At 37.3% G+C, this 22,788-nt stretch overlaps 1 long non-coding RNA gene across 1 annotated transcript in view; it reads right to left on the reverse strand.

The window, feature by feature from the left end:
• The window catches only part of LOC132327498 (uncharacterized), a 71,535-nt gene extending 59,681 nt beyond the window's left edge, over positions 1 to 11,854 (reverse strand). Inside the window, exon 1 of the long non-coding RNA XR_009486537.1 lies at positions 11,468 to 11,854. This is a non-coding gene — a long non-coding RNA (uncharacterized LOC132327498). The remainder of the gene's footprint in view (positions 1 to 11,467) is intronic.
• Between the last annotated feature and the right edge of the window lie 10,934 nt (positions 11,855 to 22,788).

The raw sequence follows: 22,788 nt of genomic DNA on the forward strand, positions 1-22,788 counted from the left end.
AAACTTATACCTGTGTGTATGAACAAATATATGTATAGGTACAGCAAACTGTAGCAATTGATGTGTTTTGCAGTTGGTTTTGCTGTTGTTGTTTTTTATGAAATAATGATGTTTATAGTCTTAGAAGCTTTTCAACAGTGACAAATACAGTATTTTAAAAAGTCAAATTGCGTATTGCATGTCAAATCTAGCATGCCTCTGGGAGGACAAATCAGCATGTGTTACACTTTCAAGTCTGCAAGCACAACTGTTAAGTATATTATGATCAACAGGAGGAATGCAGAGTACATCAAAGGGAAAAATAAAACTCCTGGTAGATAGTAACCATTTTCTTCTTTTCTTATTAAGATGATGGAAATTGCTCATACTTAAACCACTATTAATTAAGATAAGCCTTAGCTACTCCTTCCTCAACACCTTACTCCTTTTCCTCTCTCTGCTTCCAAATCAAGACTGAGAAAAAATGAAATGTCTGTGTAATGGTGATCTACCTAACCTCCAACAATTTGCATTTAGAGGTAAATCAAATTTATTTGGTTTATACTATAATGGCACTTCAGTTTTGGTAACTTTTTCTAAAGGTTATTGAATTTTTGTATGACACTTTAGAAAAAATTTTTGCTAAGTGCACAGAGTTCAAATGCCCTCCTTGTGCATATGCCCCTTTCCAGCAAAATAACTTTTTTCATTCAAATTAACCAGACACTTTGTTCTCTGCTCCCACTTGTCCACACAAAGAGATTTTTTTCTCTAAAATTTCAGAAGTGCCTCTCATCTGAGGTATGAAGTGAAGGAATTGATTCCAGCTGAACCTTACCTAAATCAACCAACAGTGCTCCCAGTTTCCACAAACAGCTGATTTCTGATCTTCGCCACCACTTTGTTTCTCTGCAGAGTTTTCTCAGCAGCATCACACAGCCACATATTCAGACATGCCCATCAGATGCACAAGTGGCCTTAGGGAGCAAATCAGACTCTGGGTACAATATGAAAAATTGGAATAGTCCTGTGCACATGTGATAGGACAGAGAAGGCAGAGACCACACTACCTCTGCCCCAGGTTTCCCTGGATTCCTAAGGCATCGCTCAGAGGGGTAAGACAGGACACCAGTCTGAGAAGAGGCACACAAATGCAAAAGGACATCAACTGGCTGGTCTTATTCTGGTTTAGCATCAGCATGGACCATTATATTAAATTGTAGACTTCTCACCTCTCTTGAGTGAAATATTTTTCCTTTGTTTTTAATTTCTCAATAGATTTTTTAAAATTGATTAAGAAGCTGAGTTGCAATCTCATCTAGTTTCTGTATTCCAAAGGTTAATACAAGCATCCAAGCATCACATTAACATAACAGCAGCAAAAATCAATCCAGCATGAGACTGAAAGCACAAAATTCACCCTTAATTCCAATTATGGCCTGTTGTATAAGTTTTAAATTTTATGTAAGGAATTGATACAATCAGAATTTCCCACTTCCTAAACCCTTTGAGGAGAAAGGAAAAAAAAAAAAGTAAAATGGAGATTTGGCAAAGAATTCCCTTTTTCACTGATACATGATGACCTAAGATCTTTCTTGGGAAAAACTTCATAAATTTTTTCCTGAAACATTCTAATGTCTGCATTAGAAGTTGTCAGTGTAGAGACAATGCTGTGAAGGATAAAGAGAAACAAAACAGATTAAAGGGAATAACAACCTAGATCTTGCCTGCCATAGGGGTAAAACACACCAAAAAATATTTTGAATGCAGTAAAATACTCATATATTTTGCCACAGTTAATATCTAGTGCGAGTTCATGGCTTAGAAAGAGCCTTTGTGCCATCCTTGAAATTACTGCATTCAAAAGGACAAAAACAGGGGTGGAAAAACACCTTTAAAATGCATTTCACGTTTTCTTCTAGTCCAAAAATACAATTACTACACACTTTGTAAGCCTGCAGCCAGTTTTAGTAAACTGCTACTTACAGGTCTTGCATGACAGCCAACAGATGAAAGTGGTGTGAGTGAGAGCTCTCATTCACTGCTGCAGGCAACCCACTGCCTTTCTGATTTCTTTCTTCAGAAACAAAGATTAGGTGGGGGAAAATAAGGTAAAGGGTTATTTTTAAAAGTCCTTATTTTCAAATCACTATCCAGAAGCTGTCTGAGTTGGCCTCTTATTAGTTGTCTCCCATCTTCCACCTCTGTCTCCATAGAAACCTTGCAGCAGCATCTCCTGCCTCTCTAGCCTGGAGTCTTCAGATTTGGCTGGTGCCAAGCCTGGCTGGGCAAGCTGGGGGAGGATCATGGCACCCCTCCAGTGCTGAGGTTCACGATGGAGATGTGAATGTCTCCCTGTCACATGGAGACCTTGTGCACAAAACAGAGAAGTCACCTCTAGCCCATGGCACAGACTGTGGCAGACGGCTCATCCCAATCCCAGCTGCTTCCCTTTGCTCTGTCACCCTCGCAGAGATGGACACATGGATTAGGATGAAGGAAACACCTCAGACCTCATAAACTAAAACCTTAAAAGATGGAAAATAATGAGCTATGTAATCAGCACAGGAAAAGCCAACTGGCTGCAAAGTGGGGCACTTCTCAAACTCTTGCCCAACTTTCCCTGCTTCCAGAAAAGTGCAGGGGACACTATCAGGAAATGGATTTAAAAAAATAAAAAAAAAAAAAAAAAAAAAAAAAAGATCAGTCTGAATATTCAGGGGTATGTTGTAATACCACCTCTGTTGTGGAAAAACACACTTGGAAAGTCTTTCTTCCATGGTGTTTTTCTATTTAAGTGGTTTATCTAGGAAAAGCCCACTTTTTTCTAATGTCAATCTCTTGTTTTAGTGAGAGACGTACTGAGAATTAACTTCTTTGTTGTTTTTTTTTTTTATTTATAGGAATGGCCTGCACATGAATAAAAAGGTGGTTTTTTTTTTTTTTGCCTGCTTCAACTTTTCCATCATTACTATCCCAATTGGAATATACCAAAAAAGTATCATTTTGAGATGACAGCTATGAGTCACCAGGGGGCCAAAACTGACTAGTCAAATGCAAAAGAAATTGCTTCTCTCTACAGACTGCCCAATGGGACTACTAAAAACTCTAAGCTGGAGAATTGCTCTCATCCAAAGAAGAGGGCATGTTTAGGCAGACAATCCCTCAGAATGGTTTTCCCTGCAAGCCCAGCTAATCTCATTTCAATTTGAGTAAATTGTTCTTAAAATAAAGAAACTCTGCTCTCAGACTCACAAACAGGAAGTGGGGTATGGAAACAAAAACACAATAACAACTTCTAGCAACTTGCTAACAACAAGGGAGCCTACAAAACACTTGGTATTGAGTAAGAGGTAACAAAATGTAACCCGTGAAAATACAGTGAAAGGAGGGGTTATCCTCCCGTGTTTGAGAACCACTGCAACAGTATATGAACACAATTTCTCCTCTTTGTAGTTATTAAGCCCTCCAGAGAGTTTCTGTTCAAGTGACGTGTGCACGGTGCGCCAGAACTCTGAACAATCTAGAAGAAATAGAACTGAGTTTTCATTTTTTATTTTCAATGTATTAAAGCCTAAACCTTTATATGAAATATGTACCTACTGAAAAATCAAAACTATGCATTACAGAACAGATTTGGAGCTTTGGTGTGTGTGGGTAAGTCCAGAGGTTGCACAATTAACTAATATGAATATATATATTAATATATACATGCAAAGGGTAGGTAGTAGATAATCTTTTTCTATTGTTTTTAATGAAATGCTAAAGCAAACTGACAATCCAAGTGTTGATCATTGTGCAAAGAAAATATCTGCATATTGATTTTTATTATATCTAGAGTTGTGAAGAATTTCTAAATATAAAGAATGTGTAAGGACAAATCTTAGCTTTAAAGTCCATTTCATGGACATGGAAGGTGATGAACAGAAAGAAAAATGTCAGATTTGTGCAATACAAATTTGTTTGAGCCAATGTGCTGAATGCAGACAGCAGTGATCACAAGTTACTTGCCATGATGATGGTTATTTTCTTCAACATCGGTACACGCTTACTTACATAGGCAACATTTTTTATCAGAACCACTTAATAGTTCCTTCTTCCAGAAAGCAATTTTCTAAACCCATGCACTTCAAACTGCTAGCAAATAGTTTGTTTTCTAATAAAAATTTTCAAAGGCGTAATTTATGGGGAAACAATACTCTGTATTATGCTCTTTTTTAGTGTCTGTTGCACTTCACTCAATGATAGGTGTGAATTTGTATTCCTCACATAGAAAGAAGAGCAGTCTGCTCAAATCAGCATTCCTGGTATGGGACAGTACAGTTGCCATCTGTGTCAATGCAACAACCCTGCCAAGACATGCCAAGCTCATAGTTTAATTTGACAGAGAATCTTACAGTGCCCCCATCACATTCACTTGCTTTCAATTCACCATACTTCCTCAGTGACGGAAACCAAATGTTAAACAGCAAAATGAAGGCTGGTTCAGTTCCCAACAATGAGATCATTTTTCAAACCTATGGTTTCCAGCTGATGGCCAAGTGAAGGTCTTGGATGCCTTAGTTCTCCATTCTCAGATGCAAAGGCCGTGTCCCAACAACAGGAATACAGATTTTTAAGAAGATATTAAACAGTAATGAACATAAGATAGCTACTTTAGTTATTTGTAGAGATAATGTTGCTGCCTATACAGCATTGTTGCTGTAGCAAAATTTAAAAATTTACTGTTGAAAGCTGAGAATAACACTATAAAAATTAATTTCTCCATTCAAATCAATGCCATCAGCCAGGAGTACACTGCCACCATTTTCTGATGCCACAGGCCCAGAGGAAGATGACAGCTGTTATTGAGGATAACGATGATTTTGTAGAAGTGCTTGAGGATTTACTAGCAAGAAATGAAAGAGCAAACTTCTCCTACCTCTTTAAAGCAGAAGGCTGGAACCCATGCAATCAATAACAGTAGACTGAACAAAAGCAGAAGGAAATACCTTGACAGACTAAAAAAAAGAAAAAAAAAAAAAAAACCCAAAAAAAAAAAAACCCACAGAGGTAAAAGACACCTCTGGAAAATGTAACCTATCAATTTTAGTAGCGCACCTGCAATTTAATCACAGCATGGCACATTTAGAGCATTTAGAATTGAAACTAGAATTCAAGGGGGTCTACATTCTCATTCAGGTTTAAGGGAACAACATCTTTGTCTAACAGATTGACCTATAGACTGTTAAAAAAGCTTTTTTTTTTTTTTTTGCAAGAAACGACACTAACAGTGTGGAGCAAGAAACACTGGATCAGATCTCCTTCAAGATGTAGAGAAGAGAAGCATCCTAATCACACATCATTTGACACTCCAACTCACCAAGGCAGGTGGCTTTTGCTCCAGAAAGTGCAGGAACAAGAGGGGTAGGAGTGTAACAGAGCTGCCTGTCCACAAGCACAGCTTTAGCTGCTGCTGAGGGCTCAGGGTGGACCCAGCCCAAAGGGCTGACCTGCCCTCCCCAGCCTCGAGCCCTGCTAGAGCTGCCTCTCCAATGCAGGCACCAGGATGTGCGCAGCCATGCAGTCAGCTGGATCAAGCGATTGATCCAGATGAAAACTAACCCTACCAGAGAAAGAAAAGGAAGATTAGTTTTCAGTTGATCAGCAAAGCTTTACAAGTCCTTTCTTCAACAAAGAGGAGACAGGACCAGCAGTTTCTCTGGCATTGCTGGCCCAGGTCAGCAAAGCTGCTGCAATGAAGTGCTCCTGCTCACTCCTCCACGCACACAATCACAGCGCTGCCAACAAGGTGACCCTTCCTCAGGAGCCTCACATCACCAAGGTATTTAGTTTAGTGGAGGACAGCTTGGCCTGCAGCTCTGGCAGACACAAGTTAGAGAGCAAGCGGCCCAAAATATCTCCAGCCAAAGAGGTGGTAACTACTTCTTTCTTGCATTCTAAAGAGAGAACAACATGTCACCCTGTACTTGAGGCCCGAATTTTTTTATATAATTGGTCGATGGTATCATCAAGATGATTGAAGATGATGAAATTGATAGAGAGAGACAAAGCAAAGTGCTCTCACTCAGCCAGGCTCTGGTAGAATCTATTGATTTACAGCAAACCAAACAATGTGGGAAATAATATTCAGACAACCTTAAGCTTGTATTTTGGTTGCCAGTTCATTTCAACAAAATGGATGCTATTCAAAGCTGCAATTCTCACAAACTTTAAGTTAACCACATACACAATCTCTAGATATAAAAACACACAAATTAATATTAAAGATTATGATAGAAGGTACAGAATTTTCAAATAAACAATTAGAGAGGAACCAATATTAAGGTTGATGATGAAATCAGAACTGGACCTCATTATAACATGTTTAATTACACAACTATCTTTTTCCTGTTTTGGATAGGACCCCTATCTCATTAAGTGCTCAGGAAGACTGTTACTGAACACTGGATTATTTAATCCAAATTACTCTGTTCTCAATTATCTTTGGTCTGCAGAGTGATACACAGACAATAGACTCAATGAGAAGGAGAGGAGGGATGGCACATTGATACCTGGATCAACCATCAGATGTTAAAGGGGTTTGTTCTGTTCATCATCAAATTTGAAAATCCTCCTCTGTAGGCAAAATAACAACATGAGCCATGGAGACACTGCTTCAATCCTCCACAAAACTTGAATCGATAGGATATCTCAAAAGAGAGTTAAGAACTGTGCACAGTCAGACACTGAGCTATGGCAAAATACATCAAGAAATTAAGAATAAAAATACATTAGTAGCCTTAGATCAATTAGGTAATTACAAATGCATGTGTGACAACAAACGTTGACCATGATAGAGACAAATATGTGGTGTTTGATTGTGTGAGAGCAAGAGGATTGCCCCCAGCCTCAGGTGGGTGACTCTGCTGTCCCAGTTGAAGGGAAGATGAACCAACAGCTTTTACCAATAAACCAAATACTTTGCTCAATATTTATGGCCAGGGGCAAGAGCAGGATGGGTAAGACAGACCTTATCTGGAAGCTGCCTTATTTGGTGTTCCCAACATGTGAACTATGCCAAAGGAAAGCACATTTAGTTTATAATTCCTCTCCATTATTTTACTAGTGTATGACCTACTGTAGCCTAGTAGGTGTAGAAAAAACCTTAGTCAAAATTAGTGTCCCTTTCAGAAATTTATTCTTGCACAGTTTTGGCTTTATCCAAAATTCAAAAAGTCATGGGAAGAGGTTTTACATGTCACAGCTTCTTCACTCTGGGTACATGTGAGAGAATATGTGTACTTCTCATGGAGAACACGAGAGAAAGAAAAAGAAACCAGCAAGATTTGTGATCGTGTACTTATTTGTACATAATATTATTATGTAATCCTTCATTTTTCTTACAAAGCAGACTATTAGGGAACTATTCACTATTAGTGGACTATTTCAGTTCATAGCGAACTATTACAGATCATAATGAATACATCCAATATATGTACATGGGACTGGCAGGATTACATGGAAAACCATGCATTTAATAGAGCAAAAATAAAGGGATTTTTCACTGTTTTACCTTTATTTCAAAACCAGGACTATAAATCAGCTAAAAAGGCAGCTGTTGACAAGAAGTGATCATGACTTTATTCATATACGACCACTGATTAAAATAAGCTTATAAATTTTCCTGTTTTCTTGCAACAAATCGCAATTTGATGGATCTTAACTATATGTTTTCATAAATGGAAAGTCTGGCACAAAAACTGAAACTGTACTACCAGTAAAGGAAACTAGCTTCATAAACTGAAGGAACTCCAAAAAACAGTAAGAATTTTTTCCTCTCGCTTAGGTACTGCACCGAGGGGGTAGTGACATTTTTGCCAGTTAATCCTCACTCTTTTATTCTGCTCTACTGGAATACAAAGACAGAATGTCTGCATTGGCTTCTCTTAAGCGGAATTCTGTAGCTTTGAAGAGAGTATTTCATAATACACTTGCATTTTAGATGACCAAGTACTAACATGAAGAACAAGGATATATTGTGTGTCCTGATCTTACAAACATTTATTCCAAAAGCAATTTATGCCTAAGCATGCATAAACCAATTAACTTAAATACAAGTGTGCAAAAGACAAAAGATACAAACCCTTCTTTAGTTGCTGTCCTATTAAATGAAAAATTTTCATAAGATCAGCAAACTAGCTATTTTTTCCTTACATTTGCAGAAACAATTAATAAACACTGAAACACATTATAGTAACAACATCCTCTTGAATTGTATTTTTCAATGGCTTTTTCTAAGGCATTTCTCTTCCAAAAACATGGTCTTTTTGTTTGGTGGTGCTTATATTAAATCTCATAAATATACTTCCAAGTGTGAAGGACTGATTTAAGAGCGTCTTACTGTATAAAGCAGTCAGTAGGTGAACATGGGACTATTACAAAGCACCTTTATAGAAAAAAATCCAGGTTAGATCTGTAACTAACATCTCAGACCATTTTTAGGAATAGCTGCTAATAACTCTCAAAAGCCCTGAAGCAGTAGCACTATTGTGAACTAACCCCAAGGAACTGCCTCTGCAAATTCTGCTATCAATCTGATGCTGCAAAGCAGCTCAGTAGTTCCAGCAGCCTTTGTACATTCCATCTCTGAGAATTGATTTCAACAACAACCATCTACTGAGTATATGGGGAAAATCTGTCACCACTGTAGATTCAAATGTTAAAAATCCACCTCAGGAGGACTAAAAACTGCTCAATTAAAATACTAACCTTCACTGTAGCCTAATATTAAAAATAAGCTATGAAAAGAAATCAGGCTTCAGGAAATACTACTTTTTCTTCTAATACACTACTTTTAAAAGGCATACAAATGAAGAATGATTTCTGTCCAAAGCTATGCTGAACTCTATTATTTCCAGGTATTCTTCATATTTTTATAAAGAAAAAGTTTGGAGGTTTTGAGCAATATATTTATAACACTGTCAAGTACTAAGATCAGCAATTGATCTGACTTTTCCCTTTACGGACTGGTAAATCTACAGTAGCAAATTTTGCAGTAGCCATTTTAACAACCAGCTTTGTATAGTTTTATATATTTATTACTAATATATCTGAAAATAAATCCCTAACAAAAAACTAAATAATAACAATAATAATAATAATGACTAAAAACCCAGCAAAATATGTTGCTTTTGCTACTGTCTATTCCGTATCACATCTGTTCAGTGAATGTACATCTTCAACGGCTACAAGTAATTTCAATGCAAAAAATTTACTCCTCATATCATGAAAACCACTCTATATTCTCAGTTACCTCTTAGAACAGCTCCTTCTGAAAGAAGTTCTAATACAGATGAAAGGCTAAGCACCACTAAGAACAGCACAAGTAGTACATGTCTGGAAGTTTCATACATCTGCTATTACTCGAAAACAGGGAACTTGCCTAGGAAACTGGGAATTTCCTGCAGCTAGGACACAGTTTATTTGAATGCAATTACTTTTACAGTTAGTAATAAGGAAGTGGCAGACAAACAACATAAGACATCATATTTGTGACTTTTAAATATCTGTTCAGAATAAATAAATTCATAATTGATCAATTATATATTCAGGCGGGGGAAACACAATGCCAGCCTTTCATTGTCCATGGACACACAGTCTCATCACCAGAGAGCACAAATGAAATGCTAATGGCAGAGAAGATGAATGCCAATTTCCTTCACTTTGCTCCAACTTTCAGTGGCTCTCTACAATAAAAGATAGCTATTTGTGGAGACTGGCTTGTTCCATACCATTAACTCAGAACAAAACATATTTTTAGTGGGACAGCAGTGTTTACTTGTAAGAACTGATGAATTGTACACCACCATTTATCACTTGTAGACAAAGACATTCAGGCACAATTTTGGACATAAATCAAGGTACATGCTCCTAAATAAAAAAGGGATTGCTTAAGTCCCTAAAACTGCATAGATTGAGGTCAGATTGGCCATAGCAACCAAGAATGGTACTTAGGCCTTCAGTAAGACTTAGCAACCAATAAATGAGCTCAGATCTCTTTTCATCTCCACTGGTGTGAAAGCCAAAATTAAAAAGATTAGATCACGCTGCACCCATCACAATAGACTTCACAGTGAAAAAGTCATTTCTAGCCTTTGATTCACATCCAATAAATAACATTCATCCCTTCCATAATGAACAACTTTCAAAGTAAATTGAATCTCCATAGTGCTGCTTTCCCTTGCTGCACCGTATTTACATAACAATATATCACAGGAAGCTCAGAGTGGGTCCTGCAAATGGAAGACATGTCTTTAGCACTGATTACGCTATACTCTGCTTTAAAATGCTTGCCATTTAAACATAATGCACAGGAGATTATAATAAATAATAACCAACACTTTAAACCTTGCGGCATGAAACTTTGACAATTTCAATATGGAAATTTCATAGTAAACAGCTCCCTCCCCCTTTCCTTTGAGTCCTTCCATTTGAGGATATTCAGCAAATTCTACTTTCCAGGAGCACTGATGATACTATCTGTCTCGTGTTTCCAGGAAAAGGGATAGTACATCATTTCATTTTTACTGCCTCTTTTTGCACTGTTCCTCTTCTCTTTTATATATCTTTTTAAGTACTTGAACAATTCTTTTTAATGTTCCAAACACATCAGTAACCTATTACTCCAATCCCACACAAAGCACTAAGTATTGCTCATTTTCCTCTCCCTAGAGCAGTAGTTATTTGTAAATAGGTGAAGCTGATCACAGCTGCAGGAATCTAACACAGATCTAACACATGAAATAAAAAAAACGCAGCCAGCAAATGTTTGTGTTGTATTGCTACTGTATGCCCTGTATTTCCCGTGCTCAGTTTGTCATTATTACAAATAGACTGTCATTCCCTTCTTACTGCAGGTTGCATAAATTGATGTTTAAAGGAGTGTTTGACAGAAATATATCGAAACAAAAATTCTACACCTAATTAAAAACATGCAGGAATAATTTCAGCTCTCTGCAGCAACAACTCATGTAGATTATACTATGTGAACTCAGCAGGGAACCTCATTAATTTTTAAAACTCTCTGACCCTAGTGCAGTTAAGGGTGTAAAAATAATTACAAATTAGGGTTGAGGGAGTACTGTTTTATTATTGCATGTGTGCTATCAGCTACACAACATTTTATCAGATATGGATATTTATGATAGCTAAGCATAATTTTAACACAGCCAAAAATAAATGTTAAAAATGCAAATATTAGAGATCTTATATTTTCAAGAACATAAGTATAGTAGCCACCACTTCCACAAAAAGAAAGCCTGTCAGCTCCCTGCAAACATTCTCATAGCACAAAGCACGTCAGTTACAGATTAAACGCTAGTAACAGCCTGGATACGACAGTAAACTAAGATATTTCTATAACAAGCCATGTTTGCAATCTACCAATTTCTAACTTATTTAGAAGGCTATAAAACACATGGCAGAGGGTATGAATAGTCTCTCTTACCTAAAACTTGTCAGAAGAAAGATCCTTCTCCATTGTTGTCACCTCCAGTGCCCCCTCTTGCCACCATGGAGATTGGTTCTGCTATGTTTATTGCTCTGTGCCTCAGTTACAGCCGTGACTCTAATCTGCCCGCACAGACCAGCACAGGGGTGCGGGCGGGTGGGCGGCTGTGCGTGCGGGTGAGAAAAGAGAGCCTGCTGACTTCAGGACTGGGAACCTAAACCTCAGGCCAAGTCAAGGCTGAATGAAAATGATCAAAGCTCTGTCCCTCATCAACAGAGTAGACAAGATTTCTCTCCCCCCTCCCAATGAGAAGCAGGGCTGTCATTAGGGATTCCCACTAAAAAGCCTCCAACGGAGGCAGACCTTCTCCAGACTGCTAGTGCCTGCCCAGCAGCCCGTGCAGAATACAGGTAGCTATTGTTCCTGAGACAGATATGTAGCCAGCCACTCAGACTCTGACAGATCTCAACAAACCAGTGAGCCTGCCTTCGGTTTAACTCTTTATTTACTAGCCGTTCACTTTTTACAAAGATCTCCTTTTGCCCTGGAGAGGGAGGGACAGGGAAGGTAAAAAAAGAAAATCAGTAAATTGTTCTGGCTCTGTTAAGAAAAATGTTTCATGTACATAGGCAGTAATCCTGTACAAATTTAGGAGTACTGACTTTCATTTTGAAATCTCATCTAGTTTGGTGCTGGACAACGCAGCAATAGCACACTTCAGCAGTAAAACAGGATTCCAATCCTGTAAGAGAAACAAGTCCTGCTCTGCCTTTCTATGAATTTTCATCATTCATGGGGAAATAAAACAGTTGGAATAGATAACACACATCCTTGCTCAAATAATCTAGGTATTAAAAACCAGAGAAATTTAGTGCAAAAGCTTCAGCAGTTTTTCCAACAGATTTATGTTTTAAGCATTTACTGAAAATGAAGTTAGCATCTTCAGCAGCAAATTGTGCTAGAGCAAGTAGATAGTAATTAGCTGGCATAAAAAGCAGAGATACTAATTTTAGTCTCATAGTAGTTATATATTTCTATTTGGAGATTTTATTTGCACAAAAAGTTCTGTTTTTTTTTAAATTTTCTATGACATGGAGCTTAATCACTTATTTGGAAAGACATGGTCAATGAAGCTATTGGAGGAAATATCCTGGCACACTCTGTGCTTGACTTTTAGGAAGTAATGCATTTTTATATGAAAAGCTGTGTGCTTCATTCTGTATAACAATTGTATAAGTTCAAGCCAGGTGCAGACTTCAGCTTTAAAACACTTTTTTCCCTTCTTCTGTGTAAGTCAGTCTTAATTTCATTTCAGGCATATTGTAGTAGGATGTGTATATGCATGAGTATACTTGCCTTAGGTTGGTTTGCTTGGATTGCTTTAAAACAAGTTTAAGGCATAAAGGTTGAAGATTACCAGCAACATCTTCATGTGCCAATAAAATCAGATTTATAAAATGCACAGTTAAAAAAAATTAAAATTGAAACTGCTAACACAAGAGCAAATTAGAGCCATGGTGTCAAAAGCAGTATTTTACCCTGAGAGACACTATCAACTCAGAGAAGCCTTCCTACCCATTACAAATAAAGAGTAATTTCATCAGCAACTTCCGAATGACATGCTAAAAAACTGCATGCAATTTAATTTGAAAGTTGCCAATGGCCACTTTGGAGTGTTTCAAAGCAACCTTTTCTGCATGTTTGAGAATTTAATTACATTCCTACCAAAATGCCAGGCATTCAGAGCCATTCACAATTCTGCCAGTGCAGTGAGGAAACAAACAGACAAACAGGAAAGCAAACCAGTGTTACTCAGTGTAACACACCCTGTGTGGCAGAATACCTCTAGCCTACTCCATGCATTTTAAAGAACCAGGATTATGCATTCAAAAATCTTGCTGCTGTTTAATTCCAAAGCATCTCTTTCATATCAATTGGAATATCAGTCTTTAGTGGTGGACTTATTATTTGGACTGTGTTTTTCATCATCAGTTTATGTAAATGCCTGGCTCTATGTAGGAAAATAGCTTTCAGTTATAAATGTGTTGGCTATTTACTAGTGTTCTTAGACAAAAAAGATTAATTTACTATCCATTCTTAAGCATTGTGCACCAGTTTCCCTTTTATTTGAGCAAACTAGTAACAAACTCCTGCCATTAAATGGAAGTTAAAATTTCTGGAGAAACCTGTGCCAGGAAGATCCTCTGCATCTGGTGTACAGCATGGAAAAACTGCTGAGAGCATGGCCATGGATGTCACTGTCTGGAAACACCTACCCTGCCCAGCACGAGCACCCTGCTGCCAAACAGAGACCACCAGAACCACGCCATGGAAAGGCTGTTCTGCAGCCCTGCTAAAGCCCATGTGACAAGCTCCTGAGCATGGTCACATTTGATTCCAACCTCTGGCAAGGCCTTGCTGAGTGTAATAACCCTGGGGAATTTCACCCTGAGTCCAGGATCCCCCTCTTCTTCCAGTGCTGCGTTATCCTGGTACGTGCTCATCTGCTGCTGGCTCTGTAACTCCATGAGCACACAGGCCATTCAAAAGCATTGCTAAATAAATAAATACCCCTTTATGGGAGGAGGAGAATGAAAACTTTCTGCAGGGAGCTCATGTTGGAGCTGGGAACTTAGTGGAAGACAGAGAAGTTGGTGCTTGCTATGAAGGTGTGATTTCCTCCTCTTCCTCCTCCTCAGAAACCCTCCCCATTTTTACTGGAGCAATCCCCAGACTGCATTCATGAGGAAAATGTCTTTCTTCGTCTTTGGAGGGAAGTATTCTGCCCAAAGATTTTCACAGTCTCTGGAGGTAACCTTTGAGGGAGGCAACGGCCACTCTTCCCAGTCAAGTCTACCCCAAGTCACCAGTAACAGATTCCTTACTAAAAAGTATAAGTTAGGGGATTTATGTAAAGGATGATGTTTGTTTACAGTGATTTGCCCTAATTCTTATTCCCTCATTGCCTCTATTTTCTTTTTTTTTTTAATTCTAAACAGCAAAAAAACGCACAAGCACTAAGTGGAAGGGGAAAAGGGGCCACTTAAGGGGGAGGAAAAGCAAGGCTTTTTCCCTTTTTTCTTTTTAGTTGTGCAACTCATCTACTAGAAGCAGGCCTGATAGGCACAAAACTGGGTAACTAATCTCGCATACCATCGGATATTTGAACAGTTTTATTTTATTCCCAAAAAGAGAACATAAAGAAAGCCAGGTATGTCTTGCATAGCAATTCTGCATCTGAGAAATTTGCTTGAGAACAGACTGCTGGAGTCATTTCTTTCAGCTAACCCACACAGCCCCACTTTGGAAACAAAGGCACACACCAGTATCACATATCCATTTTCCTTTGGAGATTCCATTTTAATGATTCTGTAGTAAATACTTTTGTACTTAGAAATTATTCATACCAGATATGAAAAAAACAGTGTTTCAGTAACTCCCTTACAGGGGTGAAATGCACATAATATATTCAAATATGCAACCTCAATTAACCTTTTGCCTCACTTTGTGGACAAACCTATCCATAAAAAGTGAGCTCCCTCCATGATCAAAAGTCAGTTTTACAACTTCACATTGTTTGTGGCCTAGTTCCCTATATAAAAGAACATAACAGGAGGTAATCTTCATGAAGTGCAATTTAAATTTAACTCATTGTTATTCTTCATCTTCATTTCCTTAATACAAAAGCAACTGTAAAACATCCTATAAGAAACCACTGACTTTTATTAATAAAAATATGTTTATTTCTTATGTGGTAACTAGACTTCAATTATCTCAAAAAATACTGAAAAATGTAAGAGATCAAACATAAAGATAAAAAAATATTTAGACCAAAGCCAGTACCTATTTTGCTTTGGATGTAGGCAAGTAAAGCATGTAGTTTAAGAAAGAACTTGCAATTAACATACATTCAACTATATTTGTACACGGCAATATAAAACAACCTGGAATTACAGTTGATAAAGAAATCTTAACATTCCCAAAATTTGGTTTGCACATTATTAAAAAATTGGTTTTCTTTAAAATGCTCTTCTAAAGAGCACAACTTTTTTTTCCCCCCTCAACTCTTTCACAGAAACATAATTAGAGAATTGCATTCTCCACTAGATGCTTTGTCAGGGAATACAACTCAGCAAGATAATGACAAACACTCTACATAAAGGCATAGGAAACCAAGATCAGTGGTAGATTTCTCCAGTTCACATTCTTCCTACAGATTACATTTCTGATATGTGATCTGTTGGAGAAAATGAGTAGAAGGTGACAGTATCTTTTTTTTCTCCTCCGATTACTTTAGAGCTAACATCACCAGACCAAAGCACTGTTCAAATAAATAATTTTCTTTCTGTAAAGTTTTAGATCCTGAGTCCCAGATACATCCCCTCCATTCAAGCCTGAGCCCAAACATTTGCCTAGCTAACTACTAGTACATTAATTACAGTAACAGGGCATAGTCACACATTTAGAGTGAATTAAACCATCTCTTTTGAAAAAGTTTACTTTCTAAGTCAATCTTGTACCCAGTTCCAGATCAAGACAAATAGAGTAAGATATTGTCTTTAAAAAATCCCCAAGCAAATAAAAAATCCACGAAACATATCCCAAACCCCCTAAAAATATCAACACTACCCTAAATGTGTTGAACATTAATGGGAATTTTCTCCTAGCTTCCTTAAGAGCAGTGATTTAAGTAGGAACATTACGCTACAGATATTCCAGCAGGAATTAATATTTATCACTTGTTTTCATCACCTTGGATGGATTTGGACGTACCGTTTTAAGCACTGATCCCTGGGAGCTGCTGCTTTTCGAAGGGACACTTTTTGAAGTAAAGTAGTTGGATGGAGAAAGGCAATTCAGAGCTGCCCCTGTGGCTTCAACCTGCCGTGGATAGTTTTCTTCCTTGGAATCTTTTGATAAAAGCCAGAACACAACCTGATTTATTAACGTAGCAAAGTCATTACAATTCAGAGCTAAAAATGTTATTGGACTTCCCTCCAGCTAGTGCTGTTTAAGCAAGCCTTTAAAAAGCAATTTAATTCCATTCCACAAAGTCAAATTCCCTCCACAGATAATTGGTTTTCATTGTATATATAAAAAGCTGCAATGAAGTCAATAATTCAAACTATATATTTTCTTAGAGTTATATTTATTACTGAAAGACTGACCTGCTCCTGACAGAACTGTATTGTCTCTATTTTTCTACTGTTAACCTGGAATCTTTCTGTTAATAACACAAGCACACTCTATAGTAGCATTCACCAATGTACTATAATCTGAACATAATCAAGAATTCTTCTGGCCTCTCACTTTTATAGCCAAATAACTTCATACTGTCAGCTGTCATAGATTAAATCTTCATATATAAACTTATTGAATAAGAATTAAAGCATTCACACCATTCTGAGAGCTTAAAACAGTCAGAAAATACTTGCCTGGCTTGGGTCATTATCAGTATATTTGAAAACTGCCATACTAAAAGAAGTGTTAAAGCCTGGTTTTGTGTATGTATATATAAATACTATAAAATAATATGTATTACTCATGGGCATGTTCGTATTCCAAGAGCCTGGGAACAACAGTGCTCTTTTGAGCATCTTGAAACATCAGACTTGGAAAGCTTGCACACTAATAACAGCACAACAGCAAAACAAAGAAATCCAAAAACTATCAAAGTTGGAGACGTAAAAATAGGCAGGAAATATTTATATAACTAAAAAACTTCACAAAAGCCCCACACTCATTCAAATCCTGTTTATAGCAGATACTTATGACTAAAAGCAATCTTCCATCTCAAGCAGTCAAATACAATAAAAATACTTACCAGATATCTTGCCTTGCTTTGTATTTCTCTTTATATTTCTTTTTTTTTTTTCTTAATAGGACAAGGAGACACATATTTAAAAGCTGTATTAGTTACTGTCCTCCTGCTCCCGCAGCTCTTCAGTTGTAGGAACGGAGGAGCTTGGCTGATATTGTTTTGAGATAAAGAGAATGGCCCGTGTGAGCCAAGATATTCTGTACTGTCTGATGATCTCTGCAGTGTTCTTAAACTCCTCCACCACGACAGGTATTTTTTTTTTTTTTGCTGTTTGTTGTCCAAACAGGTTCATCAGAGCTCTAACAGCCACCTTCATTTTTCAGTTGTGGAGGCCCTATGTGCTGAGAGGAGAGAGGTTTCTTTCTCTCAGTATTTATTTGCTTTTGGATTGGAGGAAGAGGCTGAGAGATTTTCAATTTGAGATCAAAGACAAGCACATGCAATGGGACGAAACATAGTTTTCTCAATTGTGCTCAGAATAGTAGTCCCTGAGTTCCCACACTCGGTGCTCTCAACTCTGTAAGCTTTGCAGGGTAAAAAAGATGGATAGTTATATATACACACACACACAGACGCACGTAGACACACACACACACATATTTTAAATATATTAGTTTTCCCCCTTGCAGCACTGCAGTCTCTCTATTGTCAAATAATAACTGTATCTGAAAAGAAAGCACTTAATAAGGCTAAGGTCAGACTGCTTAGACTTGGCATTTGCTGCGATATCAAATCAGAGATGATAGCGTCGCACAGATTTATGAATTTTTTGCCCCCGCAGTCACAAACATCAGACGTTTACTTTATAAAGAAAGCTTTTAGATTCTTCCTGCAGTTTCCATAGTGATTTCATTTTTCCTCTTTTATCACAGATTGGCTGAAGTACTGCTATCCTTTGTGCTTTAAAAGGCTTGTGCTACCAACTGTCGATATAAAGGCACTGTAGCTAAAGCACACATGCAACACAAACTGTCAAAAATAATTGAAACAGATAAATACTGGCTGAAAAAGGTTTTGGTATTTTCTCTGCTTGTCCTGAAGAGTACAGCAGAATAGTATTTCATTTGAATAAATGTAATTAACTGGAGCCAACCACACTTCTGTTCCATCTCCCATACCAATGATACTTCTCTTAGAGCACTTGTACACAAAAAAATTACTTTCTTCACAAAAAGTTTCAATACAGCCTACATCAAGCAAAATGGCTGTGTTTGTTAGACATATATGAAAACACATTCATTAATTTTTGGAATCTTCTAAAAACACTGCTTTTGCCAATTATATTCTTCCTCTAAGAAGTTTATTCTTTTAGAGAACAGGATGATTTAAGGAAGAATTACACTGTTTCTGGCAAAGCAAACAATACTCTCTCTTGCTGGAGAGATAACCACCTTTCAAAGTAAGCCTAGAGGATTAGTTTCTGTTTAACCCCTCGCTAAACAAATGAGACCACCATCTTCTCCACAAAACAGAACTCAGCTAAGTAAACACATCTATGCAGTTATCATTCCTTTAAAAATGTAGTCTTTAGATTGCAGAATGCAAACACAGTGTTTCCCTACCCCTCTTTTAACCAGCTTAGTAGAAACTGGGTGTGTGGTTAACCCCAGCCATTTCCTTCACTCTCATGAGTTTCTACACTTGTGAGTCAGAAATGGTCTAACTTATTCAAAATACTGAATTCCTATCATGTAAAGACAAATGTACTACAAAAATCTTTTGAGCTGGAGGTGACTATAAACATAAGGAGTTTCCTTACTTTCACACAATAATGGAAAAGTTAGCACAAAATTCACACGGACAAGTATCTTAAAACCCAACAGAAAACAGTAGAGTTTACAAGATATTTTAATTTAGAGAAAAAAAAAAAAAAAAAAGAGACAGAAAACCCAGACATTTTGGATGCATTTATGACAATTAATTATTTATTTCCAAACAGATTATCTACAGAAAGCTACCAGGCTCCCTGTTTTATTGTCATCTATCTATACAGTGAATGATACAACTGACTTTTGCTTTTGGAATATGAAAATTGACAGCCACAGCCACTAAATAGGCACTAACTGTGAGCATAAAGTATGTTAATACTGACAATAAAATTATATTGGAAAAAAGAATTTGCAGCAAGGTGTAAGTGAAGAGCTAAATGTAAACAAAAAGCTGAGAGTTACTAAGACTGAGACACAAAAAGCTGAGAGTTATTAAGACTGTTGATTACTGAAATACTCCACAAGAGGTCCTGGCCAGAATTGGTACAGAGAGATGCAGCAGTTTTTGGAAAGACGCAGAGACAACTGTTGCTGCCCTGGGACACAAGGGTGGGCTAGATGAGCTCCCTAAAGTCCTGTTACCCCTTGGCAAGAAGCCACTAGACTGCCCCTTGTAGCAAACCTGACAGAATCTGAACCTACACTTCACATCTATTTTCCCCCAGAACCCTCTCAGGGACCATTTAATGAGTGTATTAAGCACTTCGTTGAAATAATCAACATTATCTGACTCACAATGCTAAACACTGTCTTTGTGCAGATTTTTCCTGCATTGGAGAAAAAAAAATAAGCCATGCTAAACATTAGTGAGTAGAACCTTGACTTTCCAATAAGATTATGACTTTTCACACCCCCCATTTTAAACACTATAGTTATTTTAAAATCCTGTATGCACACATACCTCAGCACAAACCTTGAATCACCAAGGAGAATTTCTGTGCAACAAGGGGGAAATGCAGATCCTTAAAAATAACTCATCAATAAAAAGAAATATAAAAAGCTTTTTCTCTGAAGGGCTAGGGATAAGAAATTTGTCTTTTACAAAACAAAAATCAAGATGGTTTCATCCCACGTAAAAACACTTAATCATGGTCTCATAGTATTTTATTTCCAAACTCTACATATATATGATTTTCAAATGGTTTCTGCAAGATTCACAAGGTAATTGACTTTCTAGGGATTGTATGAAACTGCTGAACTTATCCCCAGTCTTTCCCTAAGCCAAGTCACCCTCAGGAAATTACTTTTTTAGAAGGAAAACACAAACTAAGTTGCTTTCTTTTTAGCTGTTGGAGACTAAAGAGGGCATTTGAAATGAAGAGTTGACTAACAGTCTACATTAAAAAAAGAATTTCATGCTTCTTTGCACACAGCTCTGCATATTCTCCTTGGAGAAAACTCTTAAATACAGCAGGAATGTGCTAACTAAAGTAAATATTTGTTGCTCTACTCTCTTAGTTGAATCTCTTTTAATATAAATGATTCTTCATTCATACAGCTGACAGGCATCCAGGACATTCACTCATTCTCTTCATTAAATAAGGAAAATAGGTCAAGCCCAGAGTGTGACAATCCTTCCTCCTGTCACACTCTGCAGGTAGACCTCATGCAGACACTGTTTGTCTTTTAGCTTAGGCAGTAGAGGCCAACACTTTCAGATCTCACATTTACTCATAAAATTAATAGTAAATGACAGAGAATTCCCCTTCCTCAAAAGTTCTTCAGCAATGAGACCCTTTTTCTCATCGTCCAGATTAGAGTGGGAAGGGGCAGGGGAATGGAGTACATAGCTAAAGAAACAGGCTATATCATTACTGGTTTATTAGCTTGAAAACTACCCACAAAAGAAATTTACAATACTCTTCCTGGACACACAGGGAGGGATCATGATCTTTAAAAGATAAAGGAAGCATCCTTTGTTTCACTTATATAGGGCTTCCTTAATTTTTCCTTCTGGGGAAAGCAATTTGCTACTTCCTCTGATTTTCTAAAATCAGATGTGCTTAATCAAATACTGAAAATCTGCAACCTACTGTGAGACATGAACTATAAAATATTTTAAAGTTTGCAGTCCTATTTCAATCAGTCAAAAACTCTATAGTCTTAAATCATAGAATATCTCGAGTTGGAATGGAACCAAAGGATCACCGAATCCAACTCACTGCTCCTCAGAGGACTACCTATAACTAAATCATATGACTAAGAGCTTCATCCAAATGTTCCTTGAACTCTGTCAGGCTTGGGGCTATGACAACTTCCCAGAGAACTCCATTCCAGTGATCAAACACCCTCTGGGTGAGGAACCTTTCCCTAGTGCTAACTCTGAACTTCTCCTGATGCATTTTCATTCCATTTGCTCTTGTCCAAATGAACTCCTGATTTATTTACCCACCAGCATGAGAAGCCAGTAGCATATCTTCTATCTGTCAGAACCAATGCCAGCAGCATGAGGAATTCCCTGTCTAAGGTATCCATCATTTTCTGAGAAAGACAACCAAAAATCTTCACTGAGATCTTTAAATATATATTTAGAAATAAAAATAAGGCAGACTTTTAGACTATCTTTAGGATCACAAAGATATTTTTCTCGTACAGTAAGTGGAATCTAAGTCACTTGCTTCCTAACAAAAAAAGAAATAGCAAAGTAAGGGGGTGAAGCACAAAGTCAGCCAGAGCCAGTTTAACACTCCTAAAGTTAAACACTTCATTTGGGTCAGTGTTAGAGAATATAGAAGTGCTTTGCAGTTTTGTTTTCAGTGACATCTCCACTTGATAAATATGCAGATATAAAATAGTTTGCTGGAAATCCTCCTTAATGAATGAAAGCATCAGATGCATCCAGAAGAGTGTCAGCTATAAATCAAGGACATAAATAACTGCTTATGACAGTTTAGCAGCAAATTTGCACGCAGGTTTTCCCTTTCAAATAGATGGAGAGACAGAACTGTGCTACACAGAAAATCTTTGAATGTACCTTCTTCATCATAAAAAGACATTGCAAATTTTGCTAGAACACAACTATTTTGAATGCCATTACTGTTGTACCTGAAACTGCTCCAGTGTACAAGGGCACCTTCTTATCACTGGAAATCAACAAGTAACCACCAAGAGATAAATCCTTTTTAAGCCATGTCTACCTGAACATTTGTGTGAGCTTATGCATGACCACCTCTGTACATCATCTGGCACGGCTGTGAATGCAACTATCTAAAGTTACTTCAATGCATGCCTTGAAAACAACAATCACCACGATGAATTTCAGCACATCAGCAAGTACACATTAAACTGCTGTCTGAAGGATTAAAATTAAGGGAACTGTGGTGGATTTCATTTTAATGTTTCCTGTATACTGTTTTGTATTTACACTGGCAAGTTCAAAAATGTTCCTAACTATGAAAAAAGACATTGAAACAAGATTTCAAATATGATTCTCAGCTTCTGGGAGAATCCCAGAGCCTTGACGAGAACCCTAAGGTTGAGGTGATTTTTAACACTACCAAAGAAGTTTACATTGTAGAAAAAGAGTGACATTAGCAACCACATTTTCATCCTGGAACTTTAGACAACTTAGATTAGAAGAATTCATGGGAGGAACTTTCTCAGAATCCCTGATTAAAGTAAGGCTAATTTAATTAGATACCACAGTAGGAAAAAGTAGCCCCAAGAAGAAGTGGAAGAGCAGAGAAAGAAAAATCACATTCAAAACACACATAGAACTGACTTTACAA

The sequence above is a fragment of the Haemorhous mexicanus genome, chromosome 5 (genome assembly GCF_027477595.1).
Source record: "Haemorhous mexicanus isolate bHaeMex1 chromosome 5, bHaeMex1.pri, whole genome shotgun sequence".
Classification (NCBI taxonomy): domain Eukaryota; kingdom Metazoa; phylum Chordata; class Aves; order Passeriformes; family Fringillidae; genus Haemorhous; species Haemorhous mexicanus.